At 41.4% G+C, this 4,452-nt stretch overlaps 1 pseudogene; it reads left to right on the forward strand.

Moving 5' to 3' along the window:
* Positions 1–745: 745 nt before the first annotated feature.
* Positions 746–2,215, forward strand: LOC102846697 (annotated as a pseudogene).
* The last annotated feature ends 2,237 nt before the right edge of the window (positions 2,216–4,452 follow it).

Below are 4,452 nucleotides of genomic sequence, written 5' to 3' on the forward strand. Positions count from 1 at the left end.
CTTCGATGAGATGGATCGATTCTGTGACCCGAGCGGTAGGAATAAGTGCTTTTGAGATGGCTAGGTTGGCACAGGATAGAAGAGCATTTAGAGCTTTTGTACATAGGGTCCCTATGAGTCGCAAACAACTAGATGTACATAACAACAACAACAACAATTGTAGTGTACATTTGGCATACCTTAAACAGTATGTTTGCTTTTTTACGAATGTGGCTGAACAGATCATTCAGGATGTAGCATTAAGATGGAAGGAAAATTCATCCCTAAAGTGCATTATATAGACAGCACAGTCTTCCTCCTTGAAACTGAAGAGGACGTGAAGCAGTTGCTGCAAAGATCAAGAAGTACAGCTTCAACATAGATTGCAGCTGAACATCAAGAAAACAAAGATCCTCACCACTGGGCTAATAGGCAGTATCATGACAGATGAGGTTATTAACAGTTTCATCTTGTTCAGATCTCCAATCAACACTCTTGGCCACAGTAGTCAGGAAATCAAAAGATGAGTTTCACTGGGAAAATCTCTAAAGACCTCTCTAGAGTTTTAAAGAGCAACATTAGTCTAGAGACTAAGGTGTGCCTGATCCAGGCCATGGTATTCTCAGTTATTTGTTATGCATCTGAGAGTTGGACAATGAGTAAGGATGACAGAAGAAGAATTGATGTCTATGAGTTGTGGTGTTGGAAAAGAGTATTGAAGGAAGGCAGACAGACCCACTAACTGAACCCATGGGAGGCGAGCAAGATGGCACAGACCCAGGTCACCAAGAGAAAAGTCTGTTAATTACTATGATGGGGATGTTGGAAATTACTATTATGGACAAGGTCATTCAATGAAGCCCCACAGAATCTGCATGATTCACAATTTGCTGCTTAACTATGGTTTCTACCGAAAGATGGAAATCTGTCACCCTCATAAAGCTAATGCTGAGGAGATAACCAAATACCACAGTGATGACTACATTAAATTCTTGTGTTCCATCCGCCCAGAAAACATGTCCAAGTATAGCAAGCAGATGCAGAGATTCAATGTTGGTGAGGACTGCCCGGTATTTGATGGGCCTGTTTGAGTTCTGTCAGTTATCTCCTGGTGGCTCTGATGCAAGCACTGTGAAACTTAATAAGCAACAGACAGATATTGCTGTGAATTGAGCTGGGGGTCTTCACCATAAAAAGAAGTCTGAAGCATCTGGTTTCTGTTACACCAGTGCTATCGTCTTGGCCATCCTGGAACTGCTAAAGTATCACCAGAGGGTGCTATACATTGACATTAATATTCACTATGGTGATGGCATGGAAGAGGCCTTCTATACCACAGACCGAGTCATGACTGTGTCCTTTCATAAATATGGAGAGTACTTCCCAGGAACAGGGGACTTAAGGGATATGGCTTACAGGATATGGACTTACGGGTGCTGGCAAAGGCAAGTATTATATCGTTAACTACCTGCTCTGAGAAGAGATTGATGATGAGTCCTTTGAGGTCATTTTCATGCCAGTCATATCCACAGTAATGGAGATGCCCCAACCTAGTGCAGTCATCCTACAGTGTGGCTCAGACCTCCTCTCTGGGGATCGATTAGGTTGTTTCAATCTGAACACGAAAGGCATGCCAAGTGTGTGGAATTTGTGAGGAGTTTCAAGCTGCCATTGCTGATGCTGGGAGAAGGTGGCTATACCATTCGTCATGTTGCCCAGTGCTGGACATACGAAACAGCTGTGGCCCTGAGCACAGATATTCCTAATGAGCTTCCATACAAGGACTACCTTGAATACTTTGGACCAGATTTTAAACTTCACATCAGTCCTTCCAATATGACTAAGCAGAACGCAAATGAGTACTTGGAGAAGATCAAACAAAGACTGTTTGAGAACCTGAGAGTGCTGCCTCATGAACCTGGAGTTCAAATGCAGACAATTCCTGAGGATGCCATCCCAGAGGAAAGTGGTGATGAAGATGAAGAAGACACTGACAAACGCAACTCAAACTGTTCCTCTGACCAAAGAATTGCCTGTGAAGAAGAGTTCTCTGACTCTGATGAGGAGGGAGAAGGTGGATGCAAGAACACTTACTTCTAACCCTAAAAAAACCAAGAGAGTCAAAATAGAGGATGAAAAAGAGAAAGACCCAGAAGAGAAGAAAGAAGTTACAAAAGAAGAGAAAACCAAGGAGCAGAAGCCTGAAGTCAAAGGGGTCAAGAAGGAGGTCAAGTAACCTGAGCAGACCTCATTAGTTCTGGCTTCTTGCAAAGTTCCCTACATTTCTCCCCAACCCCTCAAGAGTTTATATTTTCTATTTCTCTGTGTATTTATATAAAAGTATAATAAATATAAATATCCCCTGGGACTAAACCAGAACAGGGGCCCTGAGCCCAGGCCAGGGCAGCTCTGCTTGGTGCACTCTACCTGCTATCTTTTAAACAAGACACAAAACAGAATCCTGACATGCAGAGTACCTGCTTCCTTTTGGAAAGGTACCTTTATAAAGGTACATCCTAAGATGGGGGTGCTGGGCCCTCAGGGATTCCTAATTTTTTTCAACCACTTTAGATTGGTTACATTCTCATACCTCCCACTATTGCAGCCTAACCCCACGTGAGCCAAGAAACTCACTGCCTGCCCCGTATCCTACCCCAGTTCTACAGGTGCAGTTTGATAGTCTAGTTTTCTTTTTTCAGATGCTATTTTCATGTTGTGGGAATCTTTGTAATAAAACGGTACATTTCTTAAAAAAAAAAAAGTATTGAACATATCATGGATTGCCAAGAGAACAAACAATTCTGTCTTCATAAGTGTAAAACCAGATTGCTCCTTGGAGTAAAGTATTTTGAAGCTCTGTCTCATTTTTTAAATTTTTTTATTTTATATAGTTTATTTACAAAATTCAAATGCATTGTTTTTCAGACCAGATTCTTCCAATCCAAAGAGAAGAGCTTCATGCTTGGAAGTGTTGAGGGTCAGCACAAGAAAGGAAGATCTTTTATGAGACGGATGACACAGTGACTGTGGCAATAGGATCTGGAGTGTCACAGATGGTGACATTAACTCAGAATAGGGCAAGGTTCACAACCATTTTTCATAGGGTTGATGGCATTGTCAACTCAATGACACATAACAACAACAACAACAAGTGTGCTCTACAGATGAGTAAACTGAGATTTAGATAGGAAATAAATTTCCCAAGGCCATGTAATTAGGAAGTCATAGAACTAAAGTTCAAAGCCAGAGTCTCTCTGATCAATCATTTAGACAATACTGTCTACCCTTGGAAGAGACAAAATAAATCCAAGACTGAAGAAACTATTTCCAGCAATGTGAACATTCATTTCTTACTGATGCTATTTATTTATTTATTTTAAAATTTATTATTTTGTCTGTGTGTACCGTCAAATCAAATCTGACTGGTAAAGGAGGAGATTGCCCCTCCTTCTCCAGCAGAGCATCTGGTGGACTTGAACCATGTCCCTCTGGGACTGAGGTTCAGCTTCTTGCCACTAGGCCACCAGAGCTCCCTCTGATGCTATTTATTGCATTCTCATGTCCACAAACACCCACAAGTTTGAATCTAACACAAAATCTCCAGAAATTTCTGCAACACAAGAGGTGGCATTACTGCTACAAATTCTTTTCATGGCTGTTTTGCATGCTGGAAAGTAAGGTGAGATTTAACTTCTATTGTCAGGCAACATTACATTGATCTAGAAATGCATGGAATGGTGCACAAACAAGTCAAAATTTTTAATAACACAATAACTACTGGAAATAACTTCTGAGAGCAAGAAGAAGTTTAGGTTCTTGCACCACATCAGCTCAAGAAGTCTTGGTGGGATATGGTTAAAATACTATGTTGCTAACACAAAGGTTTCATGAAACAACATATGAGCAAGAGCCTATGGTGATGAAAGAAGCTCAGGCTGCTTTGAAAGAAATGGCAAAAAATAAGGCTCCAGGAATCGATGGTATACCAATTGACATATTTCAGCTAACAGATGCTGCCCTGGACGTGCTCACAAAGTTGTGCCAAGAAATCTGGAGAATGACCACTTGGCCAACTGACTGGAAGAGATCGATATTTGTTCCTATCCCAAAGAAGGGCGACCCAACAGAGTGTGGAAACTACAGAACAATATCATTGATTTCACATGCAAGCAAGATTCTACTGAAGATTAATCCAAAAACGACTGGAACAGCACATCAGCCAAGAACTGCCAGAAGTCCAGGCTGGGTTTAGAAGGGGTCGTGGTACTTGGGATTTTGTACCTGATGTTAGATGGATCTTAGCTGAAAGCAGAGAATTCCAGAGGAATGTCTATCTGTATTTCATTGACTGCAAACTGTGGCTGACTCTGAGAATCCCAAAACACTTGATCGTTCTAATGCGAAACCTATACTTGGACCAGGAGGCAGTTGTCAGAACAAAGCAAGGGAACACTGCATGGTTCAAAATTGGGA

Source organism: Elephantulus edwardii, unplaced genomic scaffold, assembly GCF_000299155.1.
Source record: "Elephantulus edwardii isolate Elephantulus edwardi_28Jun2011 unplaced genomic scaffold, EleEdw1.0 scaffold00149, whole genome shotgun sequence".
Lineage (NCBI taxonomy): Eukaryota > Metazoa > Chordata > Mammalia > Macroscelidea > Macroscelididae > Elephantulus > Elephantulus edwardii.